The sequence below is a fragment of the Manacus candei genome, unplaced genomic scaffold (genome assembly GCF_025592945.1).
Source record: "Manacus candei isolate 608988 ecotype Guabito, Panama unplaced genomic scaffold, ASM2559294v1 h1tg000056l, whole genome shotgun sequence".
NCBI classification, from domain to species: Eukaryota; Metazoa; Chordata; class Aves; order Passeriformes; family Pipridae; genus Manacus; species Manacus candei.
The window spans coordinates 1,040,329-1,062,554 of NW_026138104.1; the positions used below are offsets into that span (position 1 = coordinate 1,040,329).

At 37.3% G+C, this 22,226-nt stretch overlaps 1 protein-coding gene across 1 annotated transcript in view; it reads left to right on the plus strand.

Moving 5' to 3' along the window:
- The first annotated feature begins 18,857 nt into the window (after positions 1-18,857).
- The window catches only part of CDK6 (cyclin dependent kinase 6), a 166,621-nt gene continuing 163,252 nt past the window's right edge, over positions 18,858-22,226 (plus strand). Inside the window, exon 1 of the mRNA XM_051802194.1 lies at positions 18,858-18,878. The gene's annotated coding sequence lies outside the window, so the exon portion shown is untranslated. The remainder of the gene's footprint in view (positions 18,879-22,226) is intronic.

Sequence of the window (22,226 nt, forward strand, 5' to 3'; positions counted from 1 at the left end):
ACTTCTTATGTAGGATAAAAGAAAGCCATAAGGATTTCTGGTTTATTAAAAAAAATCATAAGGATTTCTGGCTTAAGCCAGAAATTTAAACGCAAAATAACTTATTTTTTAGCAACAGTGCAAATTAGTAGGAAAAAAAAAACTTTAAAATTTAAATCTTTCAATAAAACACATCTAAGTCTACAAACTGTACAATCAAAGCCCAAATATTGAAATTGTGTTAGCAGAATTGGACTCTTTTCAGATTTTGTCAGAAAGAAAAACTCTGTAAGTTACTGGATTATAAATATACCCCTCATAAGACTGAGTTGATTACAGATAAGAAAACAGAGGAATACTTAACACATTGTCTATGGAGCCTACAGAACAATGTTGCTAAAGTGCAGAAGATTACAGTTTATTTACTTTAATTTGGTAGAACGTTCATACCTAAAGTGAGATTAAGAAATACATTTTGAATGAGAACATAGCAGAAAAAGAAAGGAATGAAATTAAATCCAACAAAATCAGGAAAATTTCATTCTATGTGGGATCCCAGTAAGTTTTTTATTTGGCTTACAAGTTGATGCTAATGGCTATTCTTTACAACTTAAAATAAGAAAATAATTCTAAATACTGGAGACATATGAGAGGTATTTTCTTAAGCAAATATTCAGTGCCATTAATAAATTCAGACTCCAACCTATTGGCAGATAAACTCAACAGTTTTGAAAAGGTCCCCTGGAGCCCTATTTATCTGAACCAAGTAGAATTAATTTATAGTAGGCTGTCCTGTAACACCATAAAACAGATGTAAAAAAAAAAATAAAGGATAACCCATAACTGTTGTTTCTTCATCCTGAAGAGGCATTTGAATGAGTCAGCTTAAAGGTTTTCTTCTATATTTTACAGTGGATACAGCATCTTACAGTGACTAGTTTCTCACAAGAGCTTCTTTCATAGAATGTGACTTCTATGTAACAAGCATATTCAAGTGTATCTGCAAAGGGAATAACACTGAACCCTTTAGTTCATAAAGAGGAACATGCCAAAAATATCATTCCTTCATTATCTTGTTTTATATAGCCACCTCTTACATGTACATAAAATTGTTGACTACAGGAAATTAGCAATATACTTATAGCTTTGATATTAAAACATGAAAGTTAATATAAAGGAGTAAGATAGGCCAACAACGCTTCAGAAGGTAGAACATGTTTCCCAGAGAACTGGGTGTTTACAAATTAATTGTGCTGTATTAGACATTTTAGCAGTTCTCCACTACTTAAAGATACATATTTCACCTCATCTTAAAGCAGTTTAAGGTATCTAGTTTCGCAAAAATGGAAAATATTTACATAAATTAGGTTGCTTTTAGGTGATTGCAATAAAAAATATAACTAAATGTTAAGGCAAAAGGTATCATGAGGGAAATAATTCTTACAGAGGTGAACTCTTTCCATTTTATGGGACTGATTCAATTTTGCACTAGATCTGCACCTGGCTAATTTGTATTATCCCAAGTAAGCTGAAATACTTTTTTACAAATTCTGCATTGTTATATAGGGAAATTTAGGCTGGAGAAAAACTGACCAGAAGCATTGGATGTGACTGCTCCACTGTATATAGGGTGATTATAAATTGATCACATGCTAATTTTATTCTAATTTCATGCTTGCAAATGATTAGGAAATGAAAGTGGACAAACAGTGCCATTTGTATTTTCTCTTTACATTTACTTGAAGGGTTTCTATGAAATAAGAGAAGCTAGCAATACCTTCAGAAAGTCTTCTGGCAACTCAGGAGTCCTTAAATTATCCTTGAAGGAACAGATTATTTTTTCCTACTACTAAAATTTCCAGTGATTTGGGAAAAAAATGAGTGAGACATCAGTTGGATGTCCTGCACTACAAATTCCCAGCCACTCTTAAAATGGCAGTCAGGCTCAGGGAGGATTCTGCTGTGCGGAACACCAGGACCAGAGCAGAACCAGCCTTAGAATTAAGCAGCTAGCTGCTAGCAGATAGCACTTGTACTTGCACTTATAATACAGTTTCAGACCAGAAGCCTGAAACTGCCACTAGATAGAGAAAAACAAAACTTAACCTGTCTTTTGGAACAAAAAAAATCAACTCTTTGGAGAGATGTATGAACTTCATGGTTATTTTGTCATAGACTTTTGTTGCAATTTCAAGAGAAATATCTATTAATTAACTAACAAAGATGGACTTTTTTCAGGAAACATGATCAGTACAAAAGAGGTCTAAGATCACTACATTGCATCACGCAAACTACCAGCCAGGCTCAGTTATAATTTGCTTTGCTAGAATGTCACCATGAGTGCAGTGAAACAGAATCAACAAAACCACTTCCATATATAAAGATAAGAATTGAACACAAGGAACCTCCTCTTTTCAACTGGCATTCTCCCATAAGCTCTTTACATACAATTATGAACATTTTTTAAAAATTGCAGTCCTTGCTAATTTTAAATATCACTGTTCTTTTGCATGGTGATTTAGCTTCATTCCTGCTGAAGCACATCTGTCAGGATGCTGCTGCTTTTGGTTAATGCACAGATTAGGAACTCTGTCTGGCCATTTAGATACAGTTCACAAATTGTACATCTGTACTGCACAGAGTAGTAATAAGGAATAAAATTGTTACAGGTTGGGAGCCAATAAAAACAACACTGGAGACTAGACCATAGATTCTTCACTCCTCCTTTATTCCAAGAGACACATGTCTGGTGAGTAAAGATTTTTATGGACTATGTTAGGAACCTGCTTTGTGGCAGGTAACATAGAGTACAGTTTCAGAGGGTCATCATCAATGACCCTAAATGAAGAAAGCAGTATACAACAGTCAAAGAGTCCATTTGGATGCTTTCAGGAGACAGTGCTAATTATAATTACAGCTTCTTATAAGAGTCACCTTCACTGTCTCCACCAGAGTAATGGTTTTGCAGGTGTAAAATATCACTGTGTAACTTTGTATCTCAGAACTTGGAACAATTGCTGAGTTGCTCAGGAAAGTTGAAATAATGCCAGTGCTTTGTTTTGTAACACGGATTTTGTTCTAGACCTGTGTGCTAGAATTCAAAAAGATTGTATACAACCAGCAATTAGGAAGACTGAATTTATATTATTCTTTTTGTGTCTTATCATATGATACATTTAGTTTAATGTCAGATCTTAAAAATGAGTGGCAACAAAGATAGTTTGTCAAAATTGAAAGAGAGCAAACAATACCAGCAAGCAATAACTGGCTAGCCACCTCTTCATTTAAAAAGTAAGACCATGTTCAAACTGCAAAGACTAAGTGGTGTAAGGTATCCCTGGCTTATATCTGTGTAGAAAATATGTCTTGTCCTAAAAACATAATAACTACATTCAGCAGAGCTTTCAAGACAAGTGCTAAAGATTTAGCATGTAATAAATACAGAGACGACTGAGCTGCATTTTAATTAAAGATATGGAAATATTTGTTGGCGGTTCGTGGTTTTGACATCTCTGCAAAAGTGGCTACTGCTTCCAAATTCACACTGCATATAGAAACCACAACATGATGTAACACTGCATAACTTGCCTGGGACTAATTGTTAAATGCATGAGAGAAGAGGTCCAAAACTTGGAGAACAGCTACAGACATTTGACTTGAAATGTTTCATGGTTTTTCTTTATGTTTCTTTAACACATATGATGTTACCTTAGGATAAAACATTTTCAGGAAGAATAGCCTAGAACTGGTAAGACAGAAAGGAAATTCAGAAGCAGGTTTTTTTAAGCTAAAACATCAGACAAGCTGTGTAGTAACAGGATCTCAGAGCCACAGCTACAAACTAACTCATTTACAGCTATCAAGGCATTCAGGATACTGAGATGAAAATGAGATAGTGTTTGATCTACTTGTAAAAAGCTAAAATAATTACTAAAGAAGTATCTGCCTGGTATATCACTGTGTAAGGTGCCTCAGCTTTTGCAATACTTATAAAAAAATCAAAGAAATCTACTGCCCTGCCTATGATGAGAAAATTGGTATGAAGAGTGAAAGAGTGAAGAGAGAGGTTGCAAGGAGTTAAGTCTGAGGGAAAGGGAAGAGCTGACTTCTGTCTCAGAGGGTTTTTTATCTTGCACCTGAGACAGTCACCACAGACTATTTGGCTTGGGAACCTCATTAGAACAAACTGTCACTTCCCTCCTATCCCCATTTTGGTGTCCTCTGCCTAGAAATGAAAGGCCAGTGCCTGTCTATGCCTTGTCCTAATACAGATTTTGTGCATAATTGAATCATGCACCCAAACTGAATAACACGAAAGTGTTCTAAGAGCTTCTGCTAGAAATAGCAATTGTACTGGTTTTGCTTTGGAGAAGTTTGTTGGAAACAAGAAGAGTTTCCTTTTTCTGTTTTTTAATGTCCCAGGGAATGCGATTTAGGCAAATGTTCATTTTGTTTAATATTAACCAATCTAAAAATTAATCCAAACTAATTAACGGGCTTGATTGTACCCACATGTTTGAGATATCCTACTGGGGCATAATGAATTTCCTTCTGAAGGTTCTCTCCAGGGAGCCAAAGGGTGCTTTGAAGAACCTCTTAAAATAGACGCCTCACTTTACTCTAGCTGAAGTCAGGTTAAATAAACCTACCCATGGTTGTTGAGACACAGACCAGTGAATCTAATAGAAAGATTCACAAAACCCAATAAAGACAGCAGGGCTGCTTAAATTTAACCACCTGGCATAAGTTTTCATGGTTAATTTTAAAGGCAAGGCTGTTCAACACCTTGTAGAACCATTACTTGGTTTACACCTAAATCATACATAAAAATGTAAGTACATGAATATTTATGTGCTGAAGAAAGATCAGGTCATAAAGACTTACGAGAAGAAGTGCTGGAGCCCAGCTGTCAGAAACTCCTACCGAGCTAACCATCTGTCTATAATCCCGTATCTATCAGTTTTCTGTCTGTAATTACATGTCTGTCAGTGGCCCTCTCATCTCAAATGCAGACTTCAAAGAATTCAGGTTTTTCCTGAAAATCTGATCTTTCCTCTGCTTCCCCCCAGCTCTATGTACCTTGATTAGTTCTGCTTTTTTTCTTACTTGGAATGATTATGCTGGCATCATAGAAATGGAGAAATACGTGTTTATTTTACAGATGCAAGGTGCCAAGGTAGTATTTATTGGTAATGTGACATGGACCAAATTGGGCTTCCCTTCTGCTCAGAAACAAACTGCTATGAAAGCAAATGTCTGTATACTGAATGTCAGATTTAAACAGTTCTCTAGAATTCTATTACATTTTGCTCTTGATTTATGGGGTCTCATATTCACATTAATCAGAAATGTGAAGGTACTAAACTAGTACAACATAAAAGGGAACTAGGACGTGTACAGTTATGAGTAATTCATGTAATATATACCATTCTAGTGCTGGCAGGGGTTTATGCCTTGTAGGATTAGTATTAAGGGAAAGCATTGAGAATAATCAAAGTCCAACATATGCTGATTTATTGTTACTTAAAATATATACTGCTTGGAGACAAGACCTTCTGCAGCCTTTTTCCTTTCCGCCTGGTTATCTCCACCTTGCTCAGAGTAGGCTTCGTGTCCCTCCAGTACACCATTAATACAGCTGCCAGGGCCACATTAAAATCTGAGCTTGGAGCATCTACCATGGTTTTTCATTCTCTTCCCCAGTAGTAAGGAAGTGAGCTCAGGACTCAGTTTCAAGTCTCCCATAAGACTCCTGCTGGGTTGTTCAACATCTCCTGGCTTTTTAAAAGAAACTGAAATAAACTTTGTTTCCTCACTGTTTGTACAGAATTCAAGCTGAGAAATCTCATTTCTGTGCCTGCCACTTGGATTCATTGTACCTTCCCAGAAACACAAGAAATGTCCTTCTTTCGTTTGACCTAGATCCAGATCCTTCATTAGCTTCACCCCTCTTTTTTAGTGTCCTCCACATGCATGTAGTCCATTCATGAAATGGCTGCAAACATTACTCTCTCTTCTTCAAGGAGTATCTTTAGCTCTTCATCTTCCTTCTCACTAGGCCCCCGCCTAAGAGATACTTCAACACATCTGAAAGATGTGTTGAGAAGTCCAAGGAATGAGAAATAAGGGGGGGAAATGAAGAAAAATCTCAAAATATTAAATAACATCTAGTTAAAGTGAAGCATAAGAAGCCAAATGAAAACTAAAATGGTAGAGTGTTTTGTTTAAAATGAAAAGCTGGGAGAAGTACAGATCAGAGCTTTAAAGTGTGGTAGTATGATGAAAAGGAATTCTGTTAAAAGGTTGTATAGGATTCATTCACTCTTTGGGCTGTACGATTCTATAGTCTCCTTAGGAGATATGGGATACTAGTTTAGGTTGTGTACAATTGAAAACATTCCTTTTACTCATTTATTCTACAGAAAGAGATAGGAGGGATGATATCACTCCATTCTTTACCTGGAGTTCCTCTTCAGCATTTTGAACAGGAAGGTACACATGCTTGTTCCAAGTGATTTCTACATTTACCCCAGTGATAGGTTAAAAAGAAGATTTTTAGAGCTAGGCACTGAAAAGTCAGTCTGTGGATTAAAAATCATTTAGCTTAATGTAGGAGGGACAGTATATGCTCCACAGCTGAACAGCAATTTCATTGTTTCGTAATGAAGCTACAAAACCTGTTCCGGCTATTGGTAAAAAAAAGAAAAAAAAAAAAAAGAGAGAGAGAGAGAAGAAAAGATCAGCAAAAGCACTTTGTAACAGGACCTTTTGGTTCCTAGAGCACACCTCCATGCTCCCAGTATCTCCATTCTCTTATAGGATCTGAGGATTACGCAATAATGTTATAGAAAATAATAGAGACAAGTAAAATATCAGCTCTAAAAAATAATAATTTTTTTAAGAATACAATGGATCATATCCTGATGATGCTATGTGTTAAATCTCTCTGAAAGTGGGATTGTCTGGCCTAATTATTGACTTAGAAAATGAAGACATTGTTTTACGTGTGCATGTGGTCAGGAATTACCAAATTACAAACTTACTGTCACTCCCCACAGAACAGGGGATATTGTCCTTATTGACTGTCTAACACTGCACCTGTTTGTCACACTACCAAACTGATCACCTTGATCCCGGATTGCTGGTTTAGGTTTGGGTTACATCAAACTTTTTAAATCAGGACAGTAACCGGAATGCTCTTGTTTGAGTACGTTTGTCTGGGTGTACAGGGTTCACTACATCTGCATTTAGCCACCTAGAAGTTGTGTCTAGTCTAAGATCATCATTAACAGTTTCTCTATGGTAAACTGAGAGGAAGAAGTTCACCAAGATAATTGCGTAAAGTAGGTTGGATAAACCACCTTCTGGACTTACCCATGTTTTTGCATTGACTGTAGAAGGACTCTGGGTACCTTTAGAAGGGCTCTAGGTGGCTTGCTACAGCTAACCACAGCTCTGAAATGGCTGAAGCATGACAGATTTCATCAGTCTCTGTATATTAGTTCAAATTCATTACTGCTGCTCAGTTGGGGAGAGGCTCACCTCACGTTTTGCAGTTTTGTCCTGTGATGATTAGCAGTTTGGACCTCAGTCCTTCTACCCAGAAGAGAAATAAACAGACAAAACCCTCAAAAGTGCCTGGGTAGCAGCATGAATAAAGAGGTATTCAAAATGTAAAGGGCTCTGCACAAGTACTCCTTGCAGTATCCACTTGGCTCTGCTGCTGACTCTGTATACATAAACTGACTAAATGAATCAGTAAACTTTTCCATACTATGTTCTTAACATCCCTCATGCCTGAAAGTTTGGGCTATCTCTGAGGAGTAAAACCAGCTGAATTTCCATGCCTGTTTTTTTGAATTTTAATACAGAGAGGATTGCCAGCAAATATGTAGTAGTTGTGGGTTTTGTGATGTGGACTCATGGACTGAAACATATATTTCATTTTGCCCCTGTGTGCTCACTAGATAGCAATAACTTTCCATCGGTGTTACACTGTTCTACACACAACTCTGTGACCTGGACCGAGAAGTCTTCACTGCCATCTTCTAGTCCACAGTCACACATAATAGAAAAGAGTTGATCTAAGCACAGAATGGATCTTAAGAGAAAGAAACTGAAAAGCTGCATGTGCTTATTTGCAAAAGGGTGTTCTAATGTAATTGCCTTACTATTGCTTTGGCATTAAGTCAAATTGCTAATTTTTGTCTAGCCAGCCTTCTATATTTTTGTCACAAATGGATGAAAAATGCAAACCACTTAAAAATGAGACACAGACAACTTTAATTTGCATTTGCAGATTTACCAGAAGAAATGTGCTTTGTCACTTAAAAAATACACTGTAGTTCAATTTAGATTGCTGGATAACCTACTGTTTTACAGAAGAGTGAAGGAAGATGACCACGGGCCCAAAAAACATGATATTTTTATTAATTGGGCACTTCATTAAAACAGTTTATTTTTCTGAACCTTGATGATCCCAGAACTACTTCACATTTCACCTCATTCCTTACTCTTTCTATCAATAGAAAACCTCAAAGGTTTTACATTAGTTAGTTCAAATATCCTATATTCAAACAGTTGGCTGAGAAATGAGCTGTTCTGAAGTGTTCTGTGAGCTATGCTCTTCTTGGAGCAGCTGATTTAATATCTGCAGCTGCCGTTAACAAAGAGAAAACCGGTCTCCTTTGTAACTTCATTTTATTGTATGTCAAACCTCAACTGCAAATATTTTTTTTAAATAATCAAGTGCAATCTGATATGCCTGAACAGCAGCACTTTATTGACATTTTATCAGCCAGAGTTCCTTTGAAGGGATACTGGTGACCAAGGAAATTTTGCCAGTTCAAAATGGCTATAATTGTTCACTTATTTAATCAGATACTAAAACAATACATGTAATTGTATTGCCAGTGATATATTATTAACAAAATATTTTTTACTATGCCGTTCTTCCTACCTTATTGATGGTTCTTTCCTATCTCAGATTAGCAGTAAGCTGTGCAAGGAAGTCTTACTTGCATGGATCAACAAATTTAAAAACCTAAGTTGCCTATTTACTTTATTAAACATAGTAAATGTACTTGACAGATAAATCTTCCTTGCTTTTAAGTGTTTCTTGTTGACAGCCTTTTCCAGTGTAGCACTCTCAAAGTCATCGTATTATATTGCAGATAGGTCGTCATGGGCTTTTGCAAAAGGTCCCAGGCAGCAATGGACATGGTGTTTTCACTTCAGCCTGTGATTTGACCGTCTTAATGTAGGGCTACTATTGTGAACATGACAAAGGTAAAAATGTGTTTGTTTCTCTAAAACTTGGAACTACTGAGATATTTGAAAGTAAAAATCCGACCACCCTGAATGCACTCAGAATCTGCCAAAGCACAGTTCAGGTGGCATCACCTCCAGCATAGCTATCTAGGCTTCTTCTCTGCATTTTTGTAGAATCATAGGATCATTAAGGTTGGAAAAGACCTTTAAGATTGAGTCCAGCTGCAATCCTAGCACCACCACCATGTTCACCGTTAAACCATGTCCTCAAGGGCCATATCCACACATTTTTTTGAACACTTCCAGAGATGGTGACTCCATCACTGGCCTGGGCAGTCTATTCCAATGCTTTACAACTCTTTGCATGATTTTTTTTTCCTAATATCCAATCTAAACCTTTCCTGGCTCAACTTGAGGCCATTTCCTCTTGTTCTGTGACTTGCTACCTGGGAGAAGAAACTCACACCCACCCAGTGACAACCTCCTTTCAGGTAGTTGTAGAGAGTGATGAGGTCTCCCCTGAGCTACCTTTTCTCCAGACTAAACAACCCCAGCTCCCTCGGCCATTCCTCGTAGGACTGGTGCTTCAGACTCTTCACCAGCTTCATTACCCTTCTCTTGACTCACTCCTCCATGTCTTTCTTGTAGTGAGGGGCCCAAAACTGAACCCAGTATTTGAGGTATGGCCTTGGCAGTGCTGAGTACAGGGGGAAAATCACTTTCCTAGTCCTGCTGGCCACACTGTCTGATACAAGCCAGGACACTATTGGCCTTCTGGGCCACCTGGGCAACTTGGCTACCTGGGCACACACATTTCAAGGCACATTCCCCAACACTTTAGAGAAAGAAGAAGAAGCCCATCACAATATAAATGAAATATGTGTTTTTCATTACTCCTGTCACTGGAAAGTCCTAACAATAACTGAGAGATTTAGAGAGAAGAAAATCAGTTCCTTGTCCAGAGAAGCCAGCAGTCTGGAGTAGGTGTTTGTATATGCTGCAGATTATAAGCAAGCCAGGTAAGTGAACATTGAATCACAAAAAGAATAGCATAGCACATTATTTCTGCAGTATTTACATTGTTACAGTTAACTGTACAACTGTTAGTTGTTTCTCACTGATTCTTAACAAGTCTGTCTGGAGAACATGCAAGTTAGTGGAAGAAGACCTCTAGTAAGGCTACATTTTGAGGAAAGTTTAAATGTGGAGAATTACTAGAACCTCTTGTCTTTATAGAAGGATAGACAAAAAAGACAAAGAGGGACTAAAGAACAGTTTTCAGACAGAGAGCTGGAACAAATTCTGGCTTAACAGAAGTGAAGAAAACTCTGACAAGGGAAGTTAAAAAATTCGAAACTTGTGAAAGCACTAGTGTAGATTGTCCTGGGAAGTGTGGAATCCCTATTGTTGAAGGAAATAAGAGGTTAGATAACATTTGATAGAGATGAGACAACTCTATCTGATACTGCTTTGAGGAATGATTCTTTTCGTGATTTTTTTAATAAATAACTTCACAGTGATAAAGAGGTCTAGATGTAGGCCATTTCAGTTCTGTCTTTGTAACAGAAGTCAGTTAAAGTTTTTGTTGTATTTAATGTAAAACTGTTTCTTACTCTAGAGTTGACAAGGTTTGATTTTAAGAGTTCATATAAATAAATAAATAAATAAGTTAATTTTGGAGATTCACAAACGCACACAGTTCAAGAGGCTGCCCACTCTTAAACAAATATTTGTACTGTGTCCAAACTTTTGCTCATATCCACTTTTGAATATACTGTGATCTATCTTCATCTTACTTTGAAAGATGCATGAGTTAGAAAGTAGGCAGAATATTTTTCTGACTTCTCTCTGATATTACTTCATTTTTTTTGCCCTATCTAGAGAATGACATTCACGTGATGATTGTCTATAACTCCGTTCAGTGTTGGGAAAATGGAAAGAATTAGTTCACTGTTCAGATTCATTCTGAAAGTCCATTCTGTGTGTTCAATTGTGCATGTTCATGACTGTCCAAAATCTGTGTGTGATTTCAACCCATTGCTTTTGAGTGGTGGTCATTGCTGAATTTTGAAGCCTGTACAAAGACAACAGAGTAGGTTGTCAATTCTTGTTATGATTCATGTCATTCTAGCTGATTAATTCAGTGAAACATGGCATAATCACACTAGGCTAGACATATGTCAGCAAAACAACATTTGTGAAAAACACAGGACAGCCCCAGCTTTGCCCTGTTTTGGGGGTTTGTTTTTGAAGGGGGCTGAGTTTTCCTACCTTCATTAGTTTCCTGGTAATCTTTCCCCAAAATAGGAAGAAAATCAGATTTATCACTCTCTCCAGAGTCGTAAGTTTAATGACAAATAATGGTTTCTTGCATAGAGTAAATTTGCTTTTAGCTATCTTTACCTTCTTCTCAAGGCAGGTACAGGGCACTTTGTTTCCTAAAGCCAGCTTTGAACAGGGATGAAAACAAAGAGGCTTCAGCAGCCTGCCAGACTCTTTTTCCACATTTGTCTTTCCTTCCTCCCCACAGCTCACACAGGGAAGATGTCAAAGGTGACAGCTATTGGAATTTTGCAATTAAATGCTTGTAACATAGGACCATCTCTTCCATTTCCAAGGTAGAAGATGACTATTTTGTTCCAAATTTCAGGATTGTGGTATTGGAAAAGAATATTCCTGCCTTTTTTTTTTTTAATGGAACAAGGGAAAATATTTGGTTTTTAACACAGAGGTTTTATTATTAGATGTGTCCTGTTGGCCTCTGTCTATGGTAGACATTCATCACAACTAAATACAAGTGCTGAGCATTTGTTTTCTGAGAGAAAAGATAAGTAAAGTGCAGGCTTTACTGATGAGAAAAATGTCAAGTCATTGGGAGTTACTCTGAATCTATACTATACACCCCTTGACTTTTTAAAGAACAAAAGGTTGGTATGTTAACACTAATGATAAACATTTAGAAAAATAGAGACAACAGAGAAATCTGTGACTATAATAGAAAAAATGGTGTGTGAGGGTATTTGAAGCAACATAAAAGGCAGAGTATCAAACTGGGTCTTAGTCAAATAGTACCATGAATCTTTATACAGGTTTTATCTTCAATAGAATAAATAAGAAAAATGGATAGATTTTTTGTTCCATGTATTCGATTGAATCACACTCAAAATAAGGAATAATCTTGGATATAGGAAAAAAAGGTTTATAAATGTTAAAAGTTATAATTTGGTTATAAAATTAGAATGATAATATAGCATATGATTTCCTTTCAAAATCTCGGCTAAAATGTCTTGTCATAATTTTTTGAAAGGCATGAACCTCAGAGCTGGGAAGTCGTTACCTTCCATTCTGCATGAAGACTAAAATAGTTGTTCAACATTATGGCAGCAGAAATCTTTCAGTACTACTTAGGAACAATCTCTCATGTGGTCTAGGTTGAAACACGTATCTATTACATCTTGCTGTTGCCTCTTTATAAAATGTGCACAATAACATTTGCAGAACAGAGAAAAGAGGGAGAAAATGCAAAGGGCAAATCCTATCGTAAAGGCCCTAAGAAAAGTACTTGCTGACCTCCGGCTAGGCTATCAAACAAATCTTTCAAGGTTAAAGAATCCCATGGTCTAATGATGTAGTTCATTCAGCCTGCCCAGGATACTTGAATGATTGTGAAAGTTCTCTGGCTTCTAGAGGCAGCAGCTTCAGCAGCTTCTTCAACAGCAGCTCCCAGTAATGAGTTGGATAGAAAAGACTTTGGCCCAGGCCCTTCATTTCCCACTGAGGAAATGCAATGGCATTTGCAGGTTAGGATATACAGGGCTGGGCTCTATCATTTCCAACAGGCATGATAGTAAGATAAGGAAAGAGCTGTACACAATGAGAACAAGACACTGATAAAGAGCTCTCTCTTCTGAACTTAAACCAGGTGGATGGATACATGGGCTCATATCCAAACTGTCCAACTTTTGACACATAACTGAAACAACTGAACCGTAAGCTTAATTACTCTTATTTGATCTTGATTCTTACCTCTGGAGTCAGTTGAGTTCATCTAAGGTCTAAATTTTCTTACAGAGATTTCTACATCTTTCTGGGACTGGGAGGCTAGTCTTATCTCTTAGCTTAAGTTTAAGGTTAAAGGTCCAAAAACCCCAATTCAGAATCCATAGACATTCATTTTTGCACATGGAAAATGATACAGAAATTGCAGGTTATTTGCTATTTTACTCTACATTAAGGGTTATAGAAACAATGTTTGTTCTACTTCTCTTTCTCTCCTTTTAAATTTAGTTTCTAAATGTGACCTTAAAAAAAATCAAATATAAAAAAAACCTGTTCTCATAGTGCTTACTTTGTTAAGTAAGAATTTTAAAACCTTTGACAGTCATTTGTCCTGCGTCTAGCACAAACAGTAGACAAACTGTGCAGTGCAGCTGTTAACACATTCAGGGAACTTGGGGTACGAGACATACAATGTCCTCATGTAAATCAGTAACAAGGAGTGTCCCTCAGGGACCAGCACTGTTTAATGTCTTCATCAATGACGCAGACAAAGCAATTGAGTCCACCCTCAGCAAGTTTGCAGATGGCACAAAGCTGTGTGGTGCACTTGACAGATGCCATACACAGGGACCTGGACAAGCTCAAGGAGTGGGTCTATGAGAACCTCATGAGGTTCAACAAGGCCAAGTGCAAGGCGCTGTACCTGGGTCAGGTCAAACCCAGTATCAATACAGGCTGTGGAATGAAGGAATTGAGAGCAGCACTGACAAGAAGGACTTGGAAGTGCTGGTGCATGAGAGGCTGGACATGAGCCAGAGATCTGTGCTTGCAGCCCAGAAAGCCAATTGTATGCTGTCAAAAGCAAGTGTGGCCAGCAGATTGATGGAGGTGATTCTACCCCTCTACTGTGCTGCGGTGAGACTTCAGCTGGAGTACTGCATCCAACTCTGGGGTCCCCAGCACAGGAGAGATGTGAACCTGTTGGAGTGGGTCCAGAGAAGGGCCACCAAGTTTATTAGAGGGCTGGAGCACTCTTCTCATGAGGAAAGACTGAGACAGTGTTCAGCCTAGGGAAGCAAAGGCTCTGGGTAGACTTTATTGTGGCCTTTTAGCACTTAAAGGGGGCTTATAAGAAAGATGGGGACAAACTTTTTAGCAGGGCCTGTTGGGATAGGAAAAGGGGTAATGGTTTTAAACTAAAAGTGAGTTAATTTAGATTAGATATGAAAATTTATTTTTTTTTTTACAGTTAGGATTTTGAAACACTGGAACAGGTTGCCCAGAGGGGTGGTGGATGCCTCATCCCTGGGAAAATTCAAGGTCAGGCTGGACAGGGCTCTGAGGATCTAGCTGAAGATGTCCCTGCTCGTTGCTGTGGGGTTGCATGAGATGACCTTTAAATGTCAATTCTAACCTAAACTATTCTCTGATTGATTCTCTGATTAGCTGAATGAATCCTGAAGAATTCCTGCTTACCTTTCTTGTGTTAAATTAAAGCCATGCTTTATTTCTGCTGGAGTTTTGTTTTAGCAGGTGTGTGCTCCTTATACGAGCAAAGAACATTTTTCCAATCATTTTAATGACCATTTTTATGATTGCTTCTTTGCAAGTAATTTCCTGGAGGTAGGTTCAATTGCAAAGGATGATTTACAGGGTCCTTGTCAATGACTAAAAGTTTAAGTTACTGATAAAAAACTGATGTGATCAGAAGATGAGAGAGTTATTTCTCCTTTTTTCTAGGATCTCTTCTTTGTTTTCTTGGGATTTCTTCTTCATGTCTCTGGGATCTCCAGATCCTTTGATTCTTCTGAGCCCCTGGATCACTGTATTTCTACTTATGTCTCGGGATTATAATTTGGACATCAAATTGTTACTTTTTTCAAATATAATCTTATTTAAGCAAAAAATGACCTCTGGAAAGCATCTTCAAAAGCATCTTGGTCACTTTGGAGTCTAAAAGGAAATATGTCAAAGGCTGAAGAGACATATGGGATACAATTTCCATTAACATTTAGGGGTTGACAGGTACCTAACTAACATTTGTGCCTTCAAAAATATTGCATTAGTTTCATTTTCAATAGGTCAAGGTGTAAAGGCAAAAGTGAACTGGGACATTATATTTGCATATTCACCTATGCACTGTTCCCTGTTCATGGACTCAAGTATTTTGAATTTAGACTACCTAAGGGACTTTAGGTGAACTTGTAGTTTTGCTACTCACAAACTAGAAGTTTCCAACTAAACCTCACAGTGACCTCTACTTTCAAAATTTTGCTCTCTGACTTAGGACGTTACTTACACTAAATTAAATTTTGGGGTTTAACAAATTTTAAATCCTACAAATATAAATTCTTATTCTACATCTTACCCAGTTTCAGAAGCATTTATATTTTAACATTTAATTTCAGGAAGAGCTTGTAGGCTCCAAGTTTGGTCAGATTTTGACACCTGCTAAGACAGTACAATTTAACTTTGTGAAAGAAAAAATTACAGAGTTTAAACTCTGCTCTGTTAGGCTTTAGTGGATTTTAAAGCCTAGAAGCTGAATATCATAGATGAAAAGAAATCCACGAATTTCAAATACAGGTCTTAAATAACTTTCAAACCTTGCAGCATCTGGAAAGGAACTCCTGTACTTCCTGCTGAAGTGCTTGGCATTGTGGCAGTAGCTCTATCTCACCATCAATGCAAACAGGAAAAACAGAAAACTAAGTTTCAATGCATGGCAGTAAAAGTATTAAAGGAAAGAAAGGATGGATTTCTGAGGGGATTTTTTTTAATAAACCAAGGCGGAAGGATGATCTTCATTTAAACTAAAATGGGATCAGCTGCTGATGCTAAAAATAGAAAAGGTCAAATGGAAATTTCTTAAGTTTGAAGGAAAGCTGGCAAGTGAGGGAGATTTTTGAATGCTGCATCCTCTGCATAGGAAGTTATAAACCACTGTATCCTTAAATAAAAGATAGAACTGAAGTTGATGCAGCTAAAGAAGGAAACAGTGAAGAACAGGTTGAAGTAAAGCCTTCTTTAATGAGAGGATGTAAAAACAGACAAGAGGGCTAACAAGAAACTTACATGGATTTCAACACATATGCTATAAGTCTAAAAATGAGCTGAAATACTAAATGATAAATGAAGATATTAAAATGGCAGATATTGGTGAAAGCAATGAGACAGTGAAATAATAAGTGTATAACATCAGGTTACTACCACTAGTGACCAGCTCAGAGACTGACAATGACTGTGACATATCAAGGGAACCAAGAGAGCCAAGTGAACAAGAAGTACAGTAATAACTGTAGAGTTATTTATGCCCATGTAGACTGTGTAAGAAATGTTACAATGCAGAGACTGAATTTCTTGTTTTCCTCCTAGACCAACAAGTTAGAAATTCATAACAGAAAAGGCAATTCCTGATGTAGTTCTAAGCAGTACAAAGAGGACCAATGAGGAACCCAAAGGGTAGGAGGGATAGTATTTTTTAGTTCAAAATCCTTTTTTCAGCAAGTCTAAAAGTATTACAGAATTATTTGTGTTGGAAGGGACGTTAAAAACATGCTAGCCTCTTCAGTAGCATTTCATTTCATTTCATTGAGTCCTATTTTAAAAATGAAATTACAACCTATAATCTAAAAGGATAAAATGTTTGCATGTGATATGGAGATTGTTTACTGGCATGATATTATGGTCTCAAGGTGATTGAATAATATCAATCCAAAGAGACTTTTAAACAGTCACACAAAATCATTATATCAATCAATCAACAGTAGAGAACAATATTAGAAATTTAAAGAGACTACTTGGTCCTGCAAAAAGTAAAAGTTGTGTTCATGTAAGGAAAATCTGAGAGTATGTAAGACTGAGCAAGTAAAGCCATAATAAACCAGGCCAGATAATATTTTGAGGAATAACTAGCTGAGTAGATAACTAGGAATAAAAACTTTTTCAAATATATTGGAAGCGGGAAGCCTGCCAGACCCTGCCAAATGGGTGATTACAATTTAAAATAAGCACTTGAGAAAGATTCAGCCATGGCAAAGTGGCTAAATGAGTTATTGTATTGATATTCCTCACAAAGAGTCTTAGGGAGAATCCACACAGCCTTTCTTCAGAAGTGAAGAATTTGAGTCACTGTATCAAATTGCCATGTCAGCAGAAGAGGTTTCAAACAAATCTATCCAATAAACAGGAAAAAATCACCAGAACCAGATGTTGCTGAACTATGAGATCTGCTATTTATATATGTCATCACTTCAGTTCAAACAACAAACTGAATTAAAGGAACTAAAGGTGGCCAATGTTTCAATTTTTAAAAAGGCTTTCAAAGTAAAATTTGAACAAATATTCCTTCCACACTAGAAAAATGGTGTAAAAATATTGAATTCAAATGTATTAGAAGGTATTAGAAGAGACTTTGACAGACCTTTTGCAGAAAAATCACACCTCTACAGGCCATTGAAGATTTTTGCTGTACTCTATTTGATGGCTTTTACAGCTTCCATGAATTTCCAAGAGGTCTTTTGACAATGCTCCTCAAGAGAAATTATTATAAATGTCATTGGAGGAAGGTCATTCCATAAGCAAAAAAGGTAGTTAGCAATCAGGGGACAAAGGTATGAGTAAATAGTTGGTCTTCACTACCTGTAGTCTATAGTGAATTTTAATACAAAGAGGAAAAAAGAAGGTTCTCAGGATATCGCTTGATAAAATAACTGTGCACTAAAAATGGCACTAAATAGAAATCTTGGGCTCATTTTGGTTAGTTCTCCAAAAACATTGGTTCCATGCCTAAGACTTCAAAAAAAAGCAAAACCATAAAAACAGGTTGAGAAATAAAGCAAGAATAAAGTGGGAAAACAATGTTATGCTACTGTATTACCATTTTGTGGGCGGTGTAGAAATTCGGAGGGTAGAGAAAGGAGAGGATGCCAAGGAACAGTAACTTGCTCATTTACACCTATCTCAAGAATAAGGAATCACCAGATAAAATTCTCACACAGGAGATTTAAAACAAGCAAGAGGAATATAAAGTATATAATTACATCACAGAGCCCATTATCCAAGGATGCTTTGAGTACTAAAAGTCTAAATGGTTTCAGAAGTAGTAAAAGTCTAAATGGTTTCCAAAAGCCCTTACAGAAAGTCTATCATGAAAAGATATCATGTGGCTCAGGAATTTCAAAAACAAAGATTTCCACAAGCAATAGTCTCATTACTTTCCACAACCATTTACCTTTGGCTATATGTTAAGTGAAACCATTGATTAACCCAAGGTCCTTATGCCTTTTCTGAGAGGCCTCCACACACCAGAGCAGAGTATATATTCCTCATTGCCTTCTGTCTTTTAGGTGATACTTTCTCACTAGTTGCATTCTATGCAACTTACAAATCCACAACTGGGCTTATATATTATCTTGATGGAAAACAGAAAAAGATCTCCAAGGTTACTGGCTGCATTTTCAAAAAGGAAAATGATGCTACCGTTATAATTTGTCTTGTAAGTTCTTTGAAGCAATGGTTGCTTTATGTTTCTTTTGGCTTTTTTCATGTAGGGGGCAAGAAGACACCAAGTAATTCCTCAAGGTTCAGAGGAGAGAGGAATGTCTCTGTTCCCAAAGAGCTGTGCAGTCGTGAGTACAGATCTCCAGGTCTTAGTAGCATCTGTCTTCCTGTGCTGTGTCCATACTGCTCAGTGACTTTAGATGTTGCCACAGATACAGAAATATGTAGAGACAAATCTAAAATGAGACACTCTTGAGCACTAGGTTTTGTAAATCTAACATGAGCTTTTCTTTTAACCAATAATGTGCCTCCAAGGGAGTATATTATTCTGTTTTACTTTTGGCTTTCTTTCGCTAGCTGACCTCCCCCTAATTAAGGCAACTCACTGGAGGACCAGCATCTTACAGCTTCTAAGACATCCAAGGCCAGAAAGTCATGTGTCTTTTCTGCTTAATCTGACATTAAAATGAGAAGAAAAGGATTAAATACAAGCACATTACTCTCCTAAGAGAGAAGGGAGAAAATCCAGCTGCTGGCAGGCACACAGCAGCAGAGCAGGAGCGTACTACCCCTCACCTTCATCCTGGGCCCCTGAGTGAACGCTCAGAGTGGTCCCCAGGGATCTTGCATGGACACCACAGTCCACCCAGCACAAACTCACTGATGCTCCCCCACAGGACTGACTGCAGATGCACAGCACCAGCATTGTGATGTTACGTGAATAACTGTTATGTTGCATAATGGTGATTTTTATGATTGTGTCAAGAAATAGCAAAGAGAAGTTGTTCAAATAATTCAATTAAGACATGGAGCACAGAGAACTAATGAAATTACAGGACACCAGGTTTCATATTGGCACTTCTGCCAACATGTCTTAGAGAGAAAATATTTCTAGCTACTCCACACAGAGAAAACCACATATAGACACAATAATTTTGATTTAAAACTTGTTTAAGTTCAGGAAATGACATTAAATCTACAAGTCAAAGTGCCATTCTACTAGACTTTACCAGTACCATCATCTGGGTATATCCATATGTAAGTATGAATGCAGCCTGAATTTTTTCTGACAAATAAGCTTTTGCTACTGTACTCTTAATTAGTTCTTCCAGAAAAGACAGACATAGGAAAAAAACTCATGTAGATGCACCTGCTTCAAAGAATGATGACTTTGTTCCATTATTTTATCTCTGCACTTATTTTTATTGCAGCAATGAAATAAATCTTGCAGAACAAAGTAAATTCTTGAATTGACTAAATATTTAGAGTACATAAAACCACTGAGAAATTTACCTGCTGATTATCCCAATCATATACTTCAATACTTCTTTAAATACAACAGGCAAAGATAGAATATAACTTTTACTTGAAATAATACATGCAGTGTTTCAAACTGTTTCAAAACTATATTTTTCTCCAGCAGCAACGTGCTTTTGTGCCAACTCCTAAATAACCATAAATTTCTTTTTTATAAACCCTAATGAATACTTGGCCAAGATGCTGTGACTGTTGGCTTCTACCTTTGAGTAGAAATGGAAAAAAGTACACACTGAGCAAAACAGAAAAAAGATCACAGCAAGTCCAATGTTGCATTTTGCATTTAATGTGAAGGAAGCCTTGTTTTCGTGGTGTTGCAGTTTTCAGTGTTTTTAATCTTAAAGTGGCTGATCAATTTAAGGTAAGTGGCAGGCATTTGGCCTAGTTCCCAGGCTCTGCTTTCCTCCCAGAAAAGAAAGGATTCAGTCAGACACACAGACAAGGGGCATCATCAGTGGCTCTCACATTCCAAGCATTTTAGCACAGATTAAGTTGGAATGGTTTTACTGTTTACTGAAATCTCCTAGGTGTTGCATTTTATCCCCCTCTGGCTGTGGTTAGCCAGGTTGAGCTTCTCAGGTCAGGACCTCCATAAGAAAAGTGGCTTGTAGAGCCTTGCAGGGAAATACAAAGTACAGGTCAAGACTCCTTATTAAAATGCAATTTCAGCAGCTTATTGCAAAATGTAACTCCCCAGACAACAGGTAATTTAGCAGTGAACTTTTTTCCTAAAGCTTGCAGCAAGGCAAGAGCTGTTTTACACGCATTCCAGAGGAAAAAGCGAAGATAATCTTCTTAAGAAGGACAAAACCTCAGCACTTTGTGTGTCTGGAAACAACCAGCAGATAATTAAGTGTTATTTTTAGCCTTTTTTTTTCCCTTTTAGGTGCAATAAAGTGCACATTTCAGTGTCTAATAACAAACTCAAATTTGGCTTTATTATGTAATTGTGAAAAATTATTTGGTTCTTTTAAATGGCTTGTCTCTTTGAACAGTAACAAGTTTTATGTTTTAATATACTCACCCATTTTGCAGACACTCAGGGCCAGATTTTTTGAAATATTAGGGTGATAAATTAGCTCAGGCTTCCTGGAATTGCATATGCACAGAGGACATTGTGTGGAAGAGTTCTCACTATCCATGTTCATAGGAGTTATCAGATGTTTGACTGCAGTATCAGTGTCAGGGGTATGAATATGAGGCTGCTTTCTTATTGATACTTTATAGCTTTAAAAAAGAACAACCCTACCTATTCATCCTATTTTTTGTTCTAATTATCTATGCCTTTAAAAATAAATTGATCATCAGATTGAAATGTCCAGTATTTCTGCCCAAAAGTGAACTGGTGATTTTGAAAATTTAAGCAGAATAGGAACATGAAAATTTAGGGAGCTACACTTCTTTTTTACAAGTGATGTCATTTCTCAGATACATACTCCAGCTAATTTACAAACAGTTTCCCTTGAAAACATCAGTCTTTCCACAGCTCGAGTTTTAATGGCCCCTAGTAACACAATTGAAGGTATTCTGTTACTCAAATGATATATTGAAGACTAATGTTTCAGATGTATACATGAGCATGCATATGCATGTCAGTGATCTGACCAGACTGAACTGACCCTGCCGGGTGCCTCTGCAGTCCAAACCTCAGAGCAACACTCTGGGAGGTATCCTATCCACACATTGCAGTCAGGTGTAAGCACCTTTCTGGAAAGCATCATTACATAGACAAAGCTTCCGTCATTAATGCCTCTTTTCCCCAGTACATTCTTTAAAAAGCAAGGAGTGAATTCCATGGGAAAAGTTGCTTGTTTAATCGAGCAAGTTAAATTACAAGGGAATATGCTACGAGTCTTTAGGTAGGAGATAACAAAGTAGTGGTGCAGTGAGTTTCTGAAGGCTCAGAAAGCTATTGAGAGCAGGGCAGTGCCAAGGATAATGAAGAGCTGTGTACAGTCCATGCACACCAAGAGGCAGGGAAGGAGTTAACTGCAGCCCAAGGAGGGGCAGGAAGCTGACCAGCTGTGTGCAATTGCAGCTGCTGCTATAAAAAGGCTTTGCCTTAGAGGACAGAGAGTCAAACTAGAAGGGAAGGAAATTCTACTTGTGAACTTAGTTCAGTTTTGAAGGGAAGGACGTGGGTTCCTGATGGTTGGGTG